This window comes from Lampris incognitus, chromosome 5 (assembly GCF_029633865.1).
Source record: "Lampris incognitus isolate fLamInc1 chromosome 5, fLamInc1.hap2, whole genome shotgun sequence".
In the NCBI taxonomy this organism is placed as follows: Eukaryota; Metazoa; Chordata; class Actinopteri; order Lampriformes; family Lampridae; genus Lampris; species Lampris incognitus.
In genome coordinates, this window is record NC_079215.1 from 61,120,484 (window position 1) to 61,143,602 (window position 23,119).

The 23,119-nt window shown below is 50.0% G+C and overlaps 1 pseudogene; it reads right to left on the reverse strand.

Moving 5' to 3' along the window:
* LOC130113065 (myosin-9-like) overlaps positions 1-18,828 on the reverse strand; it is a 138,279-nt pseudogene extending 119,451 nt beyond the window's left edge.
* Positions 18,829-23,119: the final 4,291 nt, after the last annotated feature.

The window sequence follows — 23,119 nt, forward strand, 5'->3', positions numbered from 1 at the left end:
GTTCTCCATTCTCCTACCCTGACGGTGCGGTCCCTCATCAGCTGTGTCTGCTGCTTTGTTTAGTCTGATCCAGTAGTCGACTGGATTTTCTTTTGGATTGGGCAGTGTGGTGTAAAAATCTTGCAACGGAAGTGATGATGAAGACTGACTGAAATATCGCTTTAGAATGTCATACATCAGATCTGGGTTCTGCTTCACATCAAGTGTGTCATCACTCCTCAGAGCTACTTTGACCACGTCTCTTGCCTTTCCTAAAAGCCTTCCTTGTATCTCATCCGCCTGTTCAGCTGTTGTGTAAGACTGTTTCCTATGGTGAGCTTTCGTCATGGCTATCCATTCCTGAACAGAGTACTTGTCAGAACTATTTCCCCTAAAAGTCACAGGTTCACGTTCAGTCTTGACATGAACTACTACTGGCATTGTGTTATGTTGTGTAGGGCCTGAAGTCAGAACAGTCGCTGGTTTGTCAGTCAAAGGTGTATCATGTGTATTAGTACGATCAGTAAGTCCAGAAAAGAAAAGTCTAGCTGCAATGGAGTTACCTATTTCCTCTCCCAGTTGGTTGCATGGCAATGCTATCATTCACCGGAGTAGAAGTCTGTGCATCCACCCTCAAAAACTGTTCGCTAGGAGACCAGCCCGGGCTCACACTATGCCCCCTGTCCCAAACATCACTAACATGTTCTTGAAGACCACCTGCACTCTCACTTCCATACCCACTAGACCTGGGGTGCCCAACCAGTCGATCGCGATCGACCAGTCGATTGGGGGCTGATTGCCAGTCGACTGCGAGATGATTTTGAAGAATTGAGTTAGATTTTGAAAAAAAAAAATCGGCAGTCCCTTGTGTTCACATCTTGATTGACATCGAATCTGACCAACCATGAAGAGGCAAGGTCAGCACTGGTCCTGTATTAGTCAGATTCAACATCAATCAAGCTATTATTGGTCTCTCACTCGCGAGCTCTGACGTAACTTAGCGTCAAAGTGGAGAGACGAGAGCCGCGGCTAACGGTAGCGAGACCGACTTCTCTTTAACTTTATTGTGTGTGTTCAGCGACAAACAACAAAAGTGGCAGAAGCCAACGATCGAAACCTTATCATTTCCACAGTGAATGGGAGGAAGCTTATTTTTTCGTTTACTCAAACGCAAAATCCATCTGTCTGATCTGCGCCACGATTCTGTAACCCAACCAGCTACAAAGAACTGGTAAGCATCCAGACTTTTGTATGCTTTTAGGTCAGCACCTGTGTATGGGGACACTCCGTTGGTAATGTAACCGGTTATTTTCTTGCCCGGTGCGGGATTCGATATGGGGTGTACTGCACCACAAGGCGACATCACTAACTGCTTGGCTAAAGGGTCAGACCCATTAGTTAGGGACTAACGTGTCTTATTAGTAGTTTACAGTAACATAGTGGTACAGATCGTGTGGATTGAACTCAGACAGACTGGACGGTTTTGCTAGATCCGTGAACACATCGGTAGGAAGAAAGCACGGGTCGGTAGCTAACCCTGCTATCGCTAGCTTCTCCACATATCGCTCTTTGTGCCGTCCTACAAGGTGACTCACTTCACAGGACAACTCCACAACATTACTCTGACTATTGGTAGCCATCACTTAAATTTAAACTATAATAGCTACTCATCCGTTGCAATATTTTTTTTTTTCGCTTTTGAATTTCCCGGTCTATCACTTCCTGCCGTCCGTCATGGCGTTCATATTCCCCGCGAGTGGGATGTGACGTCACGTGCAAAGGGTCAATACCGAAGAAGGGTCATTGGGAGCGCCATTTTAAAACGGTGCCCAAAAGCCGTGATACAGATTTCCCGGTGAAAACAGCTCCACCAACCAGAAAACTGCAGGAGTTGAAGTCTCAGCTAGCAATGCAGCAGTCCACTTTTACGAGACCCAGCGCCGAGGGTGAGGCTGCAACGACAGCGTCGCATCGCGTCAGTCATGTTCTTGCTAAACTGTGGAAGAGGCGTTTGCTGTGGCTGCACGCTTCGGTGATTTCAAGAATAAAACGGACATTGTGAATGCCATTAAAGACGTTCAACTACTCCGGAATACTGTCACACGGCGCTGTGAGGAAATGTCTGGGAGTCTTCATGAGCAACTGAAGAAAGACGCTGAGGCATGTGAGTGTTTTCCCCTCCAGTCCGACGAGTCAACCAATATGGCGGATGTGGCGCAGTTCTGCATTTTCATTAGAATGGCCTTTGACGACATTATGAGCGCAGAAGAAGAGCTGCTCACTATTTTGCCACTTAAAGGACAGACTAGAGGCGAAGATATTTTTCAAGGATCCATGGAATTCGTTAACCAGAATAAACTGGCCCCTTTTAAACTCATCTGCATTACAACTGATGGCGCACCTGCTATGGTAGGCCGTACTAATGGGTTCGTTGGATTGTGCAAGCAAAGTGATTCTTACCCCTACTTCCTTAATTATCATTGCATAATTCACCATTAAGCCATTCACCATTAAAAGAAAATGAGATGTGAAATGTTCACATCTCATTTTCTTTTTTTCTTTTTTTTTACCTATCAACATATCAAGACAAGTACAAAACCTAACTGAGAGGTAGGGTAGACTACCTGATCCTCTCTGTTGTGGTATGGAGGTTATTCTGCTCCGTGTATACTTACAACACTAAACTACAAATTCAGTCTTTTAACAGGCTTGGCTGCCCTGCCAACTCTGGTGTGTAGTCCAGAGTCTGGCTGGCTTCCAGACGGTGAAGGCACTACTCTCAAATGAGAACGGTTTCTTCGGAGACTGCCTGTTGAGGTTTGGATCACGTATGAACGTGGTGTCCCTGCTGATCCAGAGACGACTCCTGTGTGTGAAACATTCTGTATCCAAACTCTCTGACCTGGTTGGAGTGGTGGTGTCTCCCGTGCTCTATGTCATCTGTTGTGTCCTTCAGCCCATTGTCTTTTAAGCTCCTGGTCTTTCAACTCAAAAGCTCTCAAGTCTCGCCATGCTGGTTTGAGAGTGCGTGGACACGCCGGAAGGGGTGTTTGGATGTTGCGGCCCATCAGGAGCTGTGCCGGTGATACTCCATGGGCAAGAGGAGTAGCTCTGTACGCCATAAGCGCTTTGTGAGGGTCCTCACTCTTCTGCAACAAGGATTTCACAGTCTTTACTGCAAGTTCAGGTTCCCCATTGCTTTGCGGGTAATGGGGGCTACTGGTAACATGTTGAAAGTTGTAATCTTTAGCAAGATCTGCAAACTCTGCAGCAGCAAACTGCGGTCCGTTGTCTGTGACGAGTGTATATGGCACCCCATGGCGGCTAAAGATGACTTTTATTTTCACAATCACAGCTGTTGCTGAAGTGCTTGTTAAATTGGTAATCTCAATGTATCTTGAATAGTAATCAATGACTACTAAATACTGACCCTTCTTCCACTCAAATAAGTCAGCTGCTAGCCGTTCCCATGGGCGTGATGGCAAGGGTGTGGTCATCAGAGGTTCTGTGGCATATTGACTCTCTTTAGCACAAATTTCACACTGACGTACCTTCTCTCTGATCTGTTTTGTCAGCCCAGGCCACCACACTGCTTCATGGGCCCTGGCCATGCATTTCACCATTCCCTGGTGACCCTGGTGAATTTTGTCCAAGATGTCCTTTTGCATGCTTGCTGGAATCAGTATTCTCTTTCCTTTCATCAACGGGCCATCCACCATCAACAGGTCGTTTCTGTATTGCCAGAAAAGCTTTAACTGTGGCGCAGAACTGCTTCTTTCCCATCCTGTGTGGATCAGGGAGGACAGCTGCTTACACACTGGATCTTCTTCTTGTGCTCTTCTTATTTGTAGCAACTTCTCAGGTGGGGCCGGGAGTTGCTGGATGACCTCATTGATTTGAGCTGTGACGTTGTTCTGAAGCGCAAGGTCTTTCTCTGTTGCAGTACGCTGGAGTGGAGCTCTTGATAGAGCATCAGCTGCAATAAGATTTTTCCCTGGTTCACGTACGATTGAGTAGGAAAAATGCAGAAGTCTCAATCTGAAGTGCATTATACGAGGCGGGACGTCATCCAGCGTCCTTGAGCTGAGAAGGCTGATTAACGGTTTGTGGTTGGTTCGCATCACAAAGTGTAGGCCCAGGAGGTAGGTCTGAAATCTTTCGCAAGCCCAGGTGACAGCAAGGGCCTCCTTTTCAATTTGGGCATATCTGCACTCTGTTTCAGTCATGCTGCGAGATATGAAAGCCACTGGCCTCCAGTATCCAGGTTATTGAAGCTGAGATAAGACCCCTCCTAATCCGTAAGACGATGCGTCTGCTGACACCCTGGTCAGTTTCTCTGGACTGTACCGGACAAGGACAGTACATGAGCTGAGCTCGTTTTTCACCTTTTCAAAGGCACACTGCTGCGCTGCTCCCCACATCCACATGTTTTCTGCTTTCAGGAGTTCTCTGATTGGCCCATTGAGCTCTGCGATGTTAGGAGAGAATTTCCCCACATAGTTGACCATCCCCATGAAGCGTTTTACGTCAGCCACATCTTTGGGTGGTAGCATCTCTCTAATTGCCCTAATCTTCTCAGGATCTGCTTGTATGCCCTCTGAACTGACAACGTGTCCGAGAAATTTGACCTGCCTCACTGCGAACTGAAATTTGTCATTCAGACTTGGGCCCCGCTGCTGCAGTCTTTGCAACACTTGATGCACCCTGTCATCATGCTCTTTGGTCGTGGCACCGAACACCAGGATGTCATCCGCATGACACAAAATTCCTTCTAGGCCATCAAGCATCTGCATTAAATGCTTCTGAAAGTGTTCTGGCGCAGATGATATTCCAAAGGGAAGCCGATTAAAACAATAACGGCCAGATGGTGTGATGAAGGTGGTGAGTGGGGCTGAATCTTTGTGCAAAGGCACCTGCCAAAAACCGGCAGTGGCATCCAGTTTGGAAAAAATCCTAGCTCCTGCTAGCTTAGCTAGCGTCTCATCAACAGCTGGAAGAATATGTCTCTCCCTGCACACATTTTTGTTCAGGCGGGTTAGGTCGACACATATTCTAATTTTTCCATTAGGTTTTGGTACTACGACCATTCCTGAGCACCACTCTGTAGCTTCCTCTATGGGAGAAATAACGCCCATTTCCTCCATCCTTTTTAACTCTTCTTGAACTTTTCCTCTTAAGGGCAATGGCATATGGCATGGCACAGCGAGGGCAAAGGGAGTGGCATTTTCTTTTAATTTAATTTTGTATTCTCCCTCTAGCTTACCTAAGCCTGTGAAAACTCTGGGATATTGTTCTTTGTAGCTTACCTCAGCTGCTGTGATAGTTTGCACAGGGCTGAGCAGGCAGAGGTCTTGTATCGCTGGTAAGCCAAGCAAAGGAGTCACTAACTCTGGCACAACATACACCTGCTGCTTCGCTACAATTCCATTGTGATTAATATCCGCAGTAAAATGTCCCTTCCCTTCTATGGGAGAGTTACTTGGTCCACACAGTCTTTTGGTTGTCAGTAGCAGCTTTCCATGTCGCTTTTGTGAATACAAATTTGCCGGGATAGCTGTCACTGCAGCGCCCGTGTCCAACTTGAACGTCATCTGCTGACCATTCACTGCAACCGATTTCTGCCAGAATGTGTCGGATTTTGTACAATTCACTGTGCCCAGGAACAATGTCTCTACGCTTTCATCCAAGTCATTTTCCTTCATTTCTTCCACTCTCATTTTCGTTTTACAAACAGCGGCAAAATGCCCCCTTTTCTTACATTTCTTGCACTCAGCAGTGCGCGCGGGACATGCATTGAATGAATTTTCATGTGCCTACCCATGTCTGCCACATTTAGTATTTGCATTATTTTGCAATCTTTCCTTTGGTTTAAAACCACTTTTTCCGTGTGGAGAGTATTTCTGTTTGAATTAGAATCTAACTGCACCCATGTTTGCATCTGTGCCATCTGTGCTACTCTGTCTCAATGCAGGCTGTTGCTTTTTAATTTCCTCACTTTGGCGGATTTTTGTGATAGCTTTCACGAGAGTCAACTCAGAATCTAGCTGTAACTTCTCTGAAAGTCCATGGTCTCTGATACCTACGACAAGGCGGTCTCTGATCATCTCATCTTGGAGAATTCCATACTGACAATGCTCAGCCAGTTCATGCACAGCAGTAATAAACGCTTCAACCGTCTCACCAGGCTCCTGGCTACGTTTGTTGAATTTAGCTCTTTCGTAGATCACGTTATGCTTGCATATGAAATGTTTATCGAATGCTTGCTTTACTTTGTCGTACTTTTTCTTGTCCTCACCCGTCAGTGCTAATGTGTTCAGAACGTCATCCGCCATGTCTCCCATAGTGTAAACTAGCGAGTTAACTTGATACTCTTGACTCTTTGCATTTAGTCCTGCCACTATGTGGAATCTTTCAAAACGTCGGATCCAATTAGGCCAACTACCAAAGTCTCCGAAGTCAAATGCTTCAGGCGGACTTATTGAAAATAGAGAATCCATTCTGTTTTACCTTCCGAATGCTCCTCTCAAACGTTGTATCAACGCAGCTCCACGTTAGCGTTAGCTCTGCTAGTGCACTCGGCGAATTCAAAAGTTCTTTTCTCACATAGTCAAACTGCACGGATCATTCCGGTCACTTGCGTCGGGTGATTATATTTATCTCAGAGGCGAGGACGACGACTTTTGACACCATGTCTTGTACTTTATAGTACTTATATTAGTAAAGAATGGACCGGAGACCAAGGCATAACGTTGACCTTTTACTGGGCATATCTTCCAAGTCTCAACACTCGCGCATGCACGCTCATTACATATCAAAACCTGCTCACTACAAGTTTGGCATTTCATTTCACTAGCCATTCTGTTCGGTCTGCCACTCATCGTCGTGGATGGTTTGAAGCTCCTGACCGAGACTCCCTCTGCCTGAGGAATCTGGGGGATCTGTAATCTCATGACCTGATTCTCGTTACTTGTGGAGGGCCTCAAAACGACGTCGCTGGCCTTCTCTGCCCTGTCGGCCTTTTGCTGAGCTTTGGCTTTTTTGGTGGCCTCCAACTGGGGCAGACGTGCAGGAGACAGATTCCTTCGGCTGAGCAGGTTGGCTTCCATGCCAACAAAAGAGTTTCTGGCCAGTGTGAGAAAATCAAGTCAGTAAAAACACATCTTGAAAAGGCTTTGAGAATAACCACAAAATAAGCGACTTGGGTCAGGAACTGAATATATTTGAGATGATTATCAGGCACCTCAATTGTCTACAATAATCAAAAAGTATTTGTAAATGAAGTTTTTTTTTCCACAAAGAGATGGCCACTATTTGGAATAGAATAATGGGAATAGTGGATATCACAAGGTCATTGTTGACAAACTGATGATTTGCTTACAGACCAGATCTTTTATTTATTGATTGTTTTGTTGATGTTGAACTTCAGCCAATGCTTCCTTTTTTTCCAATATTCCAATATTATCAATTGATAACAGTTTAACCCATATACAGTGGCTCTGGAAAGTATTCAGACCCCTGACTTTTTCACGTTATGGCGTTAAAACATGGCATTAAAATCAATTTAATTGGGATTGTTGTCTCATTTATCTACACATAGTACTCTATTATATGGTGGTGTGAAACATTTTCTAAAAATTTTCAAAAGATTGGTAAAAATGAAAAACCCAAATATTCTAGTTTCAGACTGGTTTCAGACCGCTGTTTACTCCCATGTATTTTGGATAGCCTAATTTAGCCTACAGATTTAGTTTTTCATTTTTAAAATAAATGTCAATACATTTTTAGTCAATTTTATTTTGACACTGACATTTTTCGGTTTATGCTGATGACAAGCATACCATTAACATGATGAAGCCACCACCATACTTGAAAATAAACATGGGGCAAATTTGTGTGAGGTTCCCTGCCATTTAATTTCCATTGATTTCTATGGGCCACAGAGTGGCAGGGAACTCTTAGCTCTTCTACCCCCTATTGGAAACACATGGTACTACATGTGGTGGAACTGATGTTGGGATGGACCCCATGTTCATTTTGAAATACGGCAGTTGGTCCTTTTGTAAATATGAAAAATCTAACAGCTCCTGGATTTTACTGTCACGTTCTTAATGTAAACTAAATATTTTCTTACGGCGTGGCCTCCTGGCCGGAGCCGTCTAGAACAGGGTCTGTCTGTCTGTCTGTCTGTCTGTCTGTCTGTCTGTCTGTCTGTCCCCACGAAAGTAGACCGCTATCGATCAAATCTTAGCTATCAATTCCCATCCCTTGTCACTGTTGAGGTCCTCCTCTTGGTGATTTAAAAGGGTTGAAAAGGGTTATTTTATGTTTTGTAATGTGCGACAATTGACCCTAACTACAGATGGATGTTTACCTTATATCATTTGATTATTTGCCAGCTGACAAGTTCTTTTTTTTATATCATTTATACATGACCAGAAAAAGAAAATCACAGAAAGAAGCCCTCAACTGGAGTCTTTGACGTGTAAGTAAAGGAAAAGAAAAAAACAACAAAAGAAACCCTCTTGTTTCCATAGATCTTAGTTAGTTAACTGTTGGATGGAGTTATTAAACTAAGAATGTGTATAGATAGAAATAGAATCAAACTCACAGTATATGTTTGAAATTTACAGAAATGTTGCTAACAGCATAATCTCTCATAGTCTATCATCTTAGTCTTCCTCATAGACCGCAGGTCTTCATTTAGAAATGTATTTGGATTTGCAAATGAAGGAATTTTTTCTCTGACATTTTTTAGGGCTTGACACAGAGGGACTCCATGAAGAGCGAAGGCAAATGAAATAAGTATGCACACATCACATATGTAATAACTCGATAAAATGTAATACATTTTCACCTCATTATGTAATAACCTCCGTCTTCCTTTTGCAACGATGCAATATGGAAAAACGGGGGGGGGGGGTCGTATATGTGATAACTAACGCACGCAGAGTGCATGTGGCATTATGATGAGATGATGCAGAATCTTATCTTTTCCCTTTGTCAAAACATGTTTTGACTCCTCTCCTGTCCTCCTTCCAAACCAGCTGTAACCATTTTATGTAATCCCGACAAACCTGTCCGAAAAGGTGTAGAGCTAGGGTTTCCCGTTTTATGTCCGAACGGTTTTGTTTTGGGGTTTTTTGCAAAAAAGGCTTCAATGACTGCTTCCATCCCTCCAGCCTGAGCCCGCATGTCCAGTTTTGCTATATACCCTTTTTTATATCGCCCCATGGTCTAACTCGGGATCGCCGACTTCTGAGAAATAAAAACTAAATAAAACGCTCTCATAACTCGCAGTTCCTAGTCGGGAAATCGGACAATCTCTCAGCATAAAATTAAAAAAAGAGAGAACATCCATCTGCAGCGGTGTATTAGTGCAGGTCAAGGTAAGTCATGTTTTTCAGCAATAAATATTTTGTGCAACATAGAAATTAATGGCGAGCTCACAAGGTTCGTATATATGATTCATAACATTTTAAACTCTCTTCATATACCGACCACACAAACAACAGAAAATTTGTCTTTAAACTTAAAATATACCTCTGTCTCTGTCACTGTAACTCCTGTTTAGGATCATTCAATCTTTCTGAGAAGTTTTTTTTTTTATCACACAAGTTCCTGCCCGGGGGAGAGGATTCAGAGGCGGCAACACATCTGCTCGGGGGACAGGCTTTGGAGGCGGCGAGGCAGCCGCTTGGGGACAGGCTACAGAGCAGGTGAAGCAGCTGCTCGGGGGACAAGCTTCAGATGTAGCGAGTTTGCTGCTCAGGCGACAGGCTTCAAAGGTGACGAGACAGCTGCTCAGGGTACAGGTGTCGGAGGCGGCGAGGAAGCCGCTCTTGGAGCAGGCTTCATAGGCGGCCCGGGGACGCTGGGCAGCTGAAGCTCGGGGGACGCTGGGCAGCTGAACCCGACAGGTCGGCTGAGGTGGCCAGCCGAACAGGAACCTGTAGAAGGAGTTGGCCACTGGGGCTGGCGACTGGTAGTTGGACATGACGTTGGCCAGTTGCCGAGGGACATGGGCCTGGAAGAGACTACGGGGACCTCCCCTGCCACGCGGGTTCCCCAGAATGGGTCCTGGGCTGGAGCTGGCTCAGCAACACCCCTCGACTGGTGGTTTACCCACCGGTGGGCAGGCTGGTGGCTAGCGGGTTCAGGGCCAGCAGACCGGGATACAGGCTGCTGGTTATCCAGCCAAACAATCTCCTGCCGGAGGCCATTCACCCCAGACACCGGCCTCAGCCTACGTTGTCTCCGGTACGTTGCACCATCTGCAGGGTCCATATTGGTCGGTTCGTGCTGTCACAGGAGTAGAAGGGAGATTACCCAAGTGCAGATGGTGGAGGCAACCAGTTCAGACAGCTCATTTATTACAGGAAAATGACAAATAGCAGGTACAGAGAGCGGGGAAAGCTCACAGCAGGAATGAGACAAAACTTGCACAACGCAGGAATAAAACGGCAGGAACAGACAACGGGGAAAGCTGACAACACACGCGGCACTCTGGTGAACAAAAGTCCCTTTGTATCTAAATGTGTCTCAGTGTGTGAATGAGATGAACCGACAAAGAGCAGAACAAACAATGGGCATATATACCCCTTTGGAGGCCAATCAGGGGGATTGGGTGCACGTGCGCAGGACAGGGCAAAAACCGGACAGGCAATCGGAGAAGGGTGAGGTGAGGGAAGCCCGACCATCAGGGTCATTCAGGCACACGGACGCAGATTAACCATCCCACCAATCGGGATGGGAGAGCCCAGATAACAGACCATTAACAACACCCCCCCCCCCCCCAAGGCGTAGATTCCAGACGTCCCAAAACCAAAGGACCCAGAGTACCCAGAGGATGGACAGAGGGGCCCAGTGGGAGGACGAATGGGGCCAGGGATCTCAGGCGGATTGCCCGAGGGCTGGGACCGATCGGGAGGGCGATCAGGATGTAGGACCAGGAGGCAGAGCGCCTCCAGCGGGTGGACAGATGGATGACCCGAAGACCAGCGATGTCGACAGTACCGCCATGGCTGGAGGGCCGCTCGGGAAGGCAGCTGGATGGCCACTGGGCAAAAGATCTTCGGAGGTGGCTGGAGGGCAGCTACGCAAACAGTCTTCGGAGGCGACTGGAGGGCCACTGGGCAAACGGACTCCGCAGGCAGCTGGCGGGCCGCTGGGCAAATGAACTTCAGAGGTGGCTGGATGGCCGCTGGGTAAACAGACTTAGGAGGCAGCGGGACGGCCGCTGGGCAAACAGACTTCGGAAACGGTGGGACGGCCGCTGGGCAAACAGACTTCAGAGCCAGCAGGAAAACCGCTGGGCAAAGAGTTCAGAGGCGGGAGGACAGCCGCGAAGCAAACAGACTTTAGGGGTGGCGGGACGACCGTCGGGCAAACAGACTTCGGAGGCAGCAGAATGGCCGCTGCTGGGGGACCAGACCTCGGAGGCGGCAACACAGCCGCTCGGGGGAGAGGATTCAGAGGCGGCAACACATCTGCTCGGGGGACCGGCTTTGGAGGCGGCGAGGCAGCCGCTCTGGGAACAGGCTACAGAGCAGGTGAAGCAGCCGCTCGGGGGACAAGCTTCAGATGTAGCGAGTTAGCTGCTCGGGCGACAGGCTTCAAAGGTGACGAGACAGCCGCTCGGGGTACAGGCGTCGGAGGCGGCGAGGAAGCCGCTCTTGGAGCAGGCTTCATAGGCGGCCCAGGGACGCTGGGCAGCTGAGACTCAGGGATGCTGGGTAGCTGAGGCTCGGGGACGCTGGGCAGCTGAGGCTCGGGGACGCTGGGCAGCTGAACCCGACAGGTCGGCTGAGGTGGCCAGCCGAACAGGAACCTGTAGAAGGAGTTGGCCACTGTGGCTGGCGACTGGTAGCTGGACAGGACGTTGGCCAGCTGCCGAGGGACATGGGCCTGGAAGAGACTACGGGGACCTCCCCTGCCACGCGGGTTCCCCAGAATGGGTACTGGGTTGGAGCTGGCTCAGCAACACCCCTCGACTGGTGGTTTACCCGCCGATGGGCAGGCTGGTGGCTAGCGGGTTCAGGGCCAGCAGACCGGGATACAGGCTGCTGGTTATCCAGCCGAACAATCTCCTGCCGGAGGCCATTCACCCCAGACACCGGCCTCAGCCTACGTTGTCTCCGGTACGTTGAACCATCTGCAGGGTCCATATTGGTCGGTTCGTGCTGTCACAGGAGTAGAAGGGAGATTACCCAAGTGCAGATGGTGGAGGCAACCAGTTCAGACAGCTCATTTATTACAGGAAAATGACAAATAGCAGGTACAGAGAGCGGGGAGAGCTCACAGCAGGAATGAGACAAAACTTGCACAACGCAGGAATAAAACGGCAAGAACAGACAACGGGGAAAGCTGACAACACACGCGGCACTCTGGTGAACAAAGGTCCCTTTGTATCTAAATGTGTCTCAGTGTGTGAATGAGATGAACCGACAAAGAGCAGAACAAACAATGGGCACATATACCCCTTTGGAGGCCAATCGGGGATTGGGTGCACGTGCGCAGGACAGGGCAAAAACCGGACAGGCAATCGGAGAAGGTTGAGGTGAGGGAAGCCCGACCATCAGGGTCATTCAGGCACACGGACGCAGGTTAACCATCCCACCAATCAGGGGATGGGAGAGCCCAGATAACAGACCATAACAACACCCCCCCCCAAGGGGCAGATTCCAGACGTCCCAAAACCAAAGGACCCAGAGTACCCAGAGGATGGACAGAGGGGCCCAGTGGGAGGACGAATGGGGCCAGGGATCTCAGGCGGATTGCCCGAGGGCTGGGACCGATCGGGAGGGCGATCAGGATGCAGGACCAGGAGGCAGAGCACCTCCAGCGGGTGGGCAGATGGATGACCCAAAGACCAGCGATGTCGACAGTACCGCCATGGCTGGAGGGCCGCTCGGGAAGGCAGCTGGGTGGCCACTGGGCAAAAGAACTTCGGAGGTGGCTGGAGGGCAGCTACGCAAAGTCTTCGGAGGCGACTGGAGGGCCACTGGGCAAACGGACTTCGCAGGCAACTGGCGGGCCGCTGGGCAAATGAACTTCAGAGGTGGCTGGATGGCCGCTGGGTAAACAGACTTAGGAGGCAGCGGGACGGCCGCTGGGCAAACAGACTTCGGAAACGGCGGGACGGCCATTGGGCAAACAGACTTCAGAACCAGCAGGCAAACCGCTGGGCAAAGAGTTCAGAGGCGGCGGGACAGCCGCGAAGCAAACAGACTTTAGGGGTGGCGGGACGACCGTTGGGCAAACAGACTTCGGAGGCGGCAGAATGGCCGCCGCTGGGGGACCAGACCTCGGAGGCGGCAACACAGCCGCTCGGGGGAGAGGATTCAGAGGCGGCAACACATCTGCTCGGGGGACCGGCTTTGGAGGCGGCGAGGCAGCCGCTCTGGGGACAGGCTTCAGAGCAGGTGAAGCAGCCGCTCGGGGGACAAGCTTCAGATGTAGCGAGTTTGCTGCTCAGGCGACAGGCTTCAAAGGTGACGAGACAGCCGCTCAGGGTACAGGTGTCGGAGGCGGCGAGGAAGCCGCTCTTGGAGCAGGCTTCATAGGCGGCCCGGGGACGCTGGGCAGCTGAAGCTCGGGGACGCTGGGCAGCTGAACCCGACAGGTCGGCTGAGGTGGCCAGCCGAACAGGAACCTGTAGAAGGAGTTGGCCACTGGGGCTGGCGACTGGTAGTTGGACGGGACGTTGGCCAGTTGCCGAGGGACATGGGCCTGGAAGAGACTACGGGGACCTCCCCTGCCACGCGGGTTCCCCAGAATGGGTACTGGGTTGGAGCTGGCTCAGCAACACCCCTCGACTGGTGGTTTACCCACCGGTGGGCAGGCTGGTGGCTAGCGGGTTCAGGGCCAGCAGACCGGGATACAGGCTGCTGGTTATCCAGCCGAACAATCTCCTGCCGGAGGCCATTCACCCCAGACACCGGCCTCAGCCTACGTTGTCTCCGGTACGTTGAACCATCTGCAGGGTCCATATTGGTCGGTTCGTGCTGTCACAGGAGTAGAAGGGAGATTACCCAAGTGCAGATGGTGGAGGCAACCAGTTCAGACAGCTCATTTATTACAGGAAAATGACAAATAGCAGGTACAGAGAGCGGGGAGAGCTCACAGCAGGAATGAGACAAAACTTGCACAACGCAGGAATAAAACGGCAGGAACAGACAACGGGGAAAGCTGACAACACATGCGGCACTCTGGTGAACAAAAGTCCCTTTGTATCTAAATGTGTCTCAGTGTGTGAATGAGATGAACCGACAAAGAGCAGAACAAACAATGGGCACATATACCCCTTTGGAGGCCAATCGGGGATTGGGTGCACGTGCGCAGGACAGGGCAAAAACCGGACAGGCAATCGGAGAAGGGTGAGGTGAGGGAAGCCGGACCATCAGGGTCATTCAGGCACACGGACGCAGATTAACCATCCCAACAATCAGGGGATGGGAGAGCCCAGATAACAGACCATTAACAACACCCCCCCCCCCCAAGGCGTAGATTCCAGACGTCCAAAAACCAAAGGACCCAGAGTACCCAGAGGATGGACAGAGGGGCCCAGTGGGAGGACGAATGGGGCCAGGGATCTCAGGCGGATTGCCCGAGGGCTGGGACCGATCGGGAGGGCGATCAGGATGTAGGACCAGGAGGCAGAGCGCCTCCAGTGGGTGGACAGATGGATGACCCGAAGACCAGCGATGGCGACAGTACCGCCATGGCTGGAGGGCCGCTCGGGAAGGCAGCTGGATGGCCACTGGGCAAAAGATCTTCGGAGGTGGCTGGAGGGCAGCTACGCAAACAGTCTTCGGAGGCGACTGGAGGGCCACTGGGCAAACGGACTCCGCAGGCAGCTGGCGGGCCGCTGGGCAAATGAACTTCAGAGGTGGCTGGATGGCCGCTGGGTAAACAGACTTAGGAGGCAGCGGGACGGCCGCTGGGCAAACAGACTTCGGAAACGGCGGGACGGCCACTGGGCAAACAGACTTCAGAGCCAGCAGGAAAACCGCTGGGCAAAGAGTTCAGAGGCGGCAGGACAGCCGCGAAGCAAACAGACTTTAGGGGTGGCGGGACGACCGTCGGGCAAACAGACTTCGGAGGCAGCAGAATGGCCGCTGCTGGGGGACCAGACCTCGGAGGCGGCAACACAGCCGCTCGGGGGAGAGGATTCAGAGGCGGCAACACATCTGCTCGGGGGACCGGCTTTGGAGGCGGCGAGGCAGCCGCTCTGGGAACAGGCTACAGAGCAGGTGAAGCAGCCGCTCGGGGGACAAGCTTCAGATGTAGCGAGTTAGCTGCTCGGGCGACAGGCTTCAAAGGTGACGAGACAGCCGCTCGGGGTACAGGCGTCGGAGGCGGCGAGGGAGCCGCTCTTGGAGCAGGCTTCATAGGCGGCCCAGGGACGCTGGGCAGCTGAGACTCAGGGATGCTGGGTAGCTGAGGCTCGGGGACGCTGGGCAGCTGAGGCTCGGGGACGCTGGGCAGCTGAACCCGACAGGTCGGCTGAGGTGGCCAGCCGAACAGGAACCTGTAGAAGGAGTTGGCCACTGTGGCTGGCGACTCGTAGTTGGACAGGACGTTGGCCAGCTGCCGAGGGACATGGGCCTGGAAGAGACTACGGGGACCTCCCCTGCCAGGCGGGTTCCCCAGAATGGGTACTGGGTTGGAGCTGGCTCAGCAACACCCCTCGACTGGTGGTTTACCCGCCGGTGGGCAGGCTGGTGGCTAGCGGGTTCAGGGCCAGCAGACCGGGATACAGGCTGCTGGTTATCCAGCCGAACAATCTGCTGCCGGAGGCCATTCACCCCAGACACCGGCCTCAGCCTACATTGTCTCCGGTACGTTGAACCATCTGCAGGGTCCATATTGGTCGGTTCGTGCTGTCACAGGAGTAGAAGGGAGATTACCCAAGTGCAGATGGTGGAGGCAACCAGTTCAGACAGCTCATTTATTACAGGAAAATGACAAATAGCAGGTACAGAGAGCGGGGAGAGCTCACAGCAGGAATGAGACAAAACTTGCACAACGCAGGAATAAAACGGCAGGAACAGACAACGGGGAAAGCTGACAACACACGCGGCACTCTGGTGAACAAAAGTCCCTTTGTATCTAAATGTGTCTCAGTGTGTGAATGAGATGAACCGACAAAGAGCAGAACAAACAATGGGCACATATACCCCTTTGGAGGCCAATCGGGTGCACGTGCGCAGGACAGGGCAAAAACCGGACAGGCAATCGGAGAAGGGTGAGGTGAGGGAAGCCCGACCATCAGGGTCATTCAGGCACACGGACGCAGATTAACCATCCCACCAATCAGGGGATGGGAGAGCCCAGATAACAGACCATTAACAACATCCCCCCCCCCAAGGGGTAGATTCCAGACGTCCCAAAACCAAAGGACCCAGAGTACCCAGAGGATGGACAGAGGGGCCCAGTGGGAGGACGAATGGGGCCAGGGATCTCAGTCGGATTGCCCGAGGCCTGGGACTGATCGGGAGGGCGATCAGGATACAGGACCAGGAGGCAGAGCACCTCCAGCGGCTGGGCAGATGGATGACCCGAAGACCAGCGATGTCGACAGTACCGCCATGGCTGGAGGGCCGCTCGGGAAGGCAGCTGGGTGGCCACTGGGCAAAAGATCTTCGGAGGTGGCTGGAGGGCAGCTACGCAAACAGTCTTCGGAGGCGACTGGAGGGCCACTGGGCAAACAGACTCCGCAGGCAGCTGGCGGGCCGCTGGGCAAATGAACTTCAGAGGTGGCTGGATGGCCGCTGGGTAAACAGACTTCAGAGCCAGCAGGAAAACCGCTGGGCAAAGAGCTCAGAGGCGGCGGGACAGCCGCGAAGCAAACAGACTTTAGGGGTGGTGGGACGACCGTCGGGCAAACAGACTTCGGAGGCGGCAGAATGGCCGCCGCTGGGGGACCAGACCTCGGAGGCGGCAACACAGCCGCTCGGGGGAGAGGATTCAGAGGTGGCAACACATCTGCTCGGGGGACAGGCTTTGGAGGCGGCGAGGCAGCCGCTCTGGGCAGCTGAACCCGACAGGTCGGCTGAGGTGGCCAGCCGAACAGGAACCTGTAGAAGGAGTTGGCCAGCTGCCGAGGGACATGGGCCTGGAAGAGACTACGGGGACCTCCCCTGCCAGGCGGGTTCCCCAGAATGGGTCCAGGGCTGGAGCCGGCTCGAAACCACCCCTCGACTGGTGGTTTATTGGCCGGTAGGCAGGCTGTCGGCTAGCGGGTTCAGGGCCAGCAGACCGGGAGACAGACTGCTAGTTATCCAGCTGAACAACCCCCCCCGACGGAGGTCATTAACCCCAGACAAAGAGCAGAGCAACCAAGGGGTACATATACCCCATGGAGGCCCATCAGGAAGATTGGGTGCAGGACAGGGCAGAAACTGGACAGCCAATCGGAGAAGGCAGAGTTGAATGAAGCCATGCAATGAAGGTCATTCAGGCACACGGACGCAGTTGAATCAAAAACCATGGCATGAGAGAGCACAGATTACAGATCATGACACCTGGTATGTTTTTCCTCGTTTCTTTCAATACCGGCACAGCTAACAATCTGACGCATGGTGAGAGGAAGGTGGTGCTAACTTCACGGTTCATGGCATCCGCGGACTCTGTGGCATCCTCCAGCTCCCGCTGCAGTTTCCTATGGTTCAGCATGTCGTTGACCACTTCTGTGTTATTCTGCTCCTCCTCTAGCTGAACAATGCGCGCCTTAAACATTGTCTTCTTTTTTTATTTGTATCCTTTTTATTATTATTTATTTATTTGTTCGTCGATATTTTACCCCTTTTAATGGCTATGAGAGCTGTCGTTGGAATGGAGCTGTACGGCCCTGCCCAGAGCTGTACCCGAGGTGAAACATTGAGGCGGTCTGGCGGCATTCTCCAGCTCCCACTGCAGTTTCCTATGGTTTGCATTTGCTCTCTGTGCCTTTTCCTCAGCCTCCTCCAGCTGCCTCTTCGATTGCTTTATACGAGATTTCAACTTTTCTGCCTGGTCTTTGTACCGCTCTGTGTTGCGTATCTCACCCTCCACCTACAGGATGACTTCTTCCATCTTCTTCTCGGTGTGTCTGACCAACTTGGAGGTGTCCTGCCTCTCCCTGGTCTCTATGTACAATTGATCCTCCGGCTGGGCGATTTTGGTCTCCAGGGCGGAGTTACTGGACTTGTACTTGGACTTGACAATTCCCTTCAGCTTCTTGTTAAGGTGCTCCAGCTGGGCTCGAACCCCCTCCATGCGCTGGGAGGTGCTGCGTTCAGCAGTAAGCTCCACATTCATCTGGTCATTCTTCAGCATGGCTCTCTTCAGCCTGTCGTTGACCAGTTCTGTGTTATTCTGCTCCTCCTTGAGCTCCTCCTCGAGCTGAGCAATGTGCGCCCCAAGCCTTCTCTTCTCCGCCGCAATTTACGTATTCTTGCTGGCCTGGTTGTTAATCTCACCCTGTAGCTCGTCTCTCTCCTGCTGGGCCTGTCTTTTCACATGCTTCACAGCTGTCAACTCCTTCTGCAGCTGGATCATGTCATCCTCCATGCCCTTCAGCTTCTTCTCGGTCTGCTTGGCCTGAGCAAGGATCTCTTCCCTGGACATACAAGTGTCTTCTAGCTTCCTGATAAGTTCCTTCATCTGGGGCTGGAGTTTCTTCAGCTGCTTAAGGGCCTCGTCGCGGTTCTTTTTGGCCATATCAATGGCTGCCTCCAGTTCCTTCAGGTACAGTTCAAGCTTCTTACGGGCTGCCACAGCGACAGAATGCTGTTTCCTCTCATCCACAAGCTCAAGCTCCATCTCTCGCACCTGTTTAATCAGTGCCCTTTTCTTCTTTTCACCCATCTCATCTCATCCTGCCAGGTCCCTCTTGTACTGGGCCTTCATTGCCTGCATCTTGACCTCCAGGCGCAGCTTGGCATCCTCTGTGGCCTGCAGCTCATTCTCTACTTCCTCCAGCTGGGTCCTCATTTCATCCAGCTGCTGCCTCATTCCACGCTTGGACTTCTCCAGCTCCTTCATTTCAGCACGCAGCAGTTTATTGCTGCTGTCCAATTCATTCTTCATGTCGATCAAAGATTCCAGCTTGCGGGTCAAAGTCAGGGCATGAGTCACCTTCTCCCTTGCCTTAACCTCAGCATGGTCACGCTCCTGTGCATAATGTGCAGAGATGTTCTTCTCTTCTGTCAGCGTCTGGTCAAACGTCTTCTGCTTCTTCTCCAAGTTGGAGATGATCTGTCTGAGATGGTCCTGGCCCACGTGCAGGTCATCCAGCTCCTGCTGGAGATGCATCTTCTCAAAGGCAGCACACTTCTCCTCCCATCGCTGGTGCACTGCCTTCAGCTCCCTGTGAAGCTTCTCCTTTCCTTCCTCAGCATTCTTCAGACAGCCAGCTTCTGCCTCCACTTTCTTTTTTGTGTCAGCAAGCTGAGCCTGCACACTGAAAAGCTGTTTCTGTACAGATTTCTTGGCCTCTTCCTCCTCCTCCAGCTGCTCTCTCAGGCTGCTCTGTTCATCCTCCAGCTGATGCATACGTGTGTTGAGAGACAGCTTCTTGCGTGTCTCCTTCTGCAGCAGTTCCTGGACATCCTGTAGCTGGGACTCAACAGCAGAGCAGTATGTTCTTGCCTTGATCAACTTGCCCTCCACATCACTCAGCACACTATTGACATTTTCCAGCTTGGTCAACTTTTCAGCCAGCTCCTGGCGCTGATGCTCAGTCTCTGCTTGTTTGGCAAGCAGTTCCTGGACCTGGGCTTCAGCCTTCTTCCTGTGATGCTCAGATTCTCCTTTACTCTGCATCAGTATCTGCAACTTTATGGCAAGCTCATTCCTCTCAGACTCCAGAGCCTCCTTGGCCTTGTCTACAGACACCTTGTTCCTCTTAGCTTGCTTAAGCTGCTCATTGAGCTCGTCAAAGGCCTGGCTGTGTTTCTGTTTCATCTCGAGCACCTGCAGTTCATGGACCTTGGCCTCATCATACAGAGCCTTTTTTAGCTGAGCCTGTGCCAAGGGGTTGTTGACCAGGTTGCGGTCCACGTACAGGAACGACATGGTTGCTGTGGCTGCTTTTCAGATGCAGGACGATTTTATGGAGATGATAAACAACTGTGGGGATCTGAAAGAAAGAATAATAAGAAAGATAAGATAAGATACTTTACTGCCATTGTGTGCAAACAACGAAATTTCATTTGGTGACTCTCGGACCAGCAACACTAGACAAGGTAAATGATTAAAAAAAATTTTTTAAAAAAAACAAGCTAAAAACAAAAACAAACAACATTTATCATAAATAAGTGAGGTAGTAAAAACAGTGAGGTAGCAAAATTATAAGAATAGAAGAAGCCTCTAAATATAATAAAAGAAGTGGCGGCTCAGACGATGTCAGCGTCGCTGTGAAACAAACTCCTTCCCAGACGACCGCCGCTTCGTTGTAGAGCTCAAACAAAGTAGAGTGCTCACCACTTCCCCCCTCTTTCACTTTTTCAGTCACACTTTTCTTTTTTTCTCTCTCCCTGCCCCTCTCTCTCTTTGTGGGTCTCCCTCTCTTTACTAATCCTTCCCTCTTCCCCGAGCTAGTTCACGTATATTCGAACCTTGCGCAGTCATTCGTTCTTTTGGCTAATGTTCGTCAAATGTACAGACGTGATGACGTCACTGTAGTAAATACTTCAGATCAACTGTCCCCACACTCAGATTACAAATTTCCACAACAGGTCAAATTCGTTTTGAACGGGCACTGCACTAAGTGCTCAAAAATCCAGGTGTAGAAATCCCAGAAAAAATTGAATCAGTTCATCTGGACACTACGTTTAGCAGGAAACACGTTTCATCACTCATCTAGTGACTTTGTCAGTCTCAGCTGACTGCAGGTGGTATCCCCAACCTTATAAAGAATACCGCTGCACTATTTCCCAGTTTGGAAATCATCTGGTAGAAGGTGTGTAAATAGTGTTAATCATCTGGTAGAAGGTGTGTAAATAGTGTTAATGATCTGGTAGAAATTGTGTAAATAGTGCTAATCATCTGGTAGAAGGTATGTAAATAGTGTTAATCATCTGGTAGAAGGTGTGTAAATAGTTTTAATCATATGATAGAATGTGTGTAACTAGTGTTAATCATCTTGTAGAAATTGTGTAAATAGTGTTAATCATCTGGTAGAAGGTGTGTAGATAGTGTTAATCAACTGGTAGAAGGTGTGTAAATAGTGTTAATCATCTGGTAGAAGGTATGTAAATAGTGTTAATCATCTGGTAGAAGGTGTGTAAATAGTGTTAATCATCTGGTAGAAGGTATGGAAATAGTGTTAATCATCCGGTAGAAGATATGTAAATAGTGTTAATCATCTGGTAGAAGACATGTAAATAGTGTTAATCTGGTAGAAGGTGTGTAAATAATGTTAATCATCTGGTAGAAGGTGTGTAAATAGTGTTAATCATCTGGTAGAAGGTGTGTAAATAGTGTTCATCATCTGGTAGAAGGTATGTAAACAGTATTAATCATCTGGTAGAAAGTGTGTAAATAGTGTTAATCATCTGGTAGAAGGTGTGTATCATCTGGTACAAAGTGTAAATGTTGTTAATCATCTGGTAGAAATTGTGTTAATAATCTGGTAGAAGTTGTGTAAATAGTGTTAATCATCTGGTAGAAGGTATGTAAATATAGTGTTAATCATCTGGTAGAAGGTGTGTAAATAGTATTAATCATTGGGTAGGAGGTGTGTAAATAGTGTTAATCATCTGGTAGAAGGTGTGTAAATAGTTTTAATCATCTGGTAGAAATTGTGTTAATAGTGTTAATCATCTGGTAGAAGGTGTGTATCATCTGGTAGAAGGTGTGTAAATAGTGTTAATCATCTGGTAGAAGGTGTGTAAATAGTGTTAATCATGTGGTAGAAAGTGTAAATAGTGTTAATCATCTGGTAGAATGTGTGTAAATAGTGTTAATCATCTGGTAGAAGGTGTGTAAATCATGTACTTACACTTTCTGAAGGATGTTGTGATCCTTTAGACTGTTGTGAGTCTCAAGGTACCGCTGGTCTTTCAGTCTCAGGTGTAAGTGCTCTGTAAGGCATAGATAGTCCTCACTTTAGATGAGGTCATACAAAACACTTAACTAACAACTAGTAACGACCTGAATTAATCATGAGTTGCAGTATTGAGTGTTGATAAAACATCTGTTAACACACTCACTAACCATTGGTGCATGTCTTGCTTTACATATGATGAGTTTTTGTGACTAATGGAAGCAACAAATTCCATTCATCCTCTACCTCTTCACTGAAGGTACCATCACCAGGATGTTCTCATGATCGGTTCGTATGATATCGTACGAAAAGTAGTGCACGGAAATTCGTATGTATTCCAAGTTATTCTGGGCCACGCCTACCCCTACCCCTAACCTTAACTCCCTCCTACGCAGAAAAGCCCCCCCGGCAAACCCTAACCCCCCCGCAGAACAGCCTCCCCGCAGGCCGGGAGCCCCCCAAAACAGCCCGGGGACCACCTAACCTCACCCGCAGAACAGCCCACCTGGCCCACCCCACCGCACTCTAATCCCTGCTGCAGAACAGCCCCCCCGCAGGCCGGGCAGCTCCCCGAACAGCCCCGAGTGTCCCCTCAATAGACCGAACAGCCCTGGGTCACCCTAACCCCTCTTGCAGAACAGTCCACCCGGCCCAACCCGCCGCAACGTAACCCCTCCCCCCCCACACACACACACTGAACAGCCTCGCGCACCCTCCCAAGGACACACTAACCCCCCCAGAACAGCTACCCGGCCCCCCCGCCAAATCCTAACCCCCCCCCCAGAGAACAGGCACCCTGCTAAACCCTAACCACGCTCCCCGCAGAACAGTTCCCCTGCATCTTACCCCCCCACTGGCACCCTAACTCTTCCCGCAGACAGCCCAACCGGGCTGGACAATATTTTGGACAATATCCCATATCAGTTCACTAAAAACATAAACAAAATACTGAAAGTGTGCGTGTCTTACCAACCTACAAACACCAATTCTTCGGGAAATAGCATGAAATGACTTGAATAAATGTAAGCAGAATCAGATTCATGTATTTATACTTTTAATAAAGTAATACTGAATTAAGAACACTGCTTGATTTTTTTAATCAAAACACAT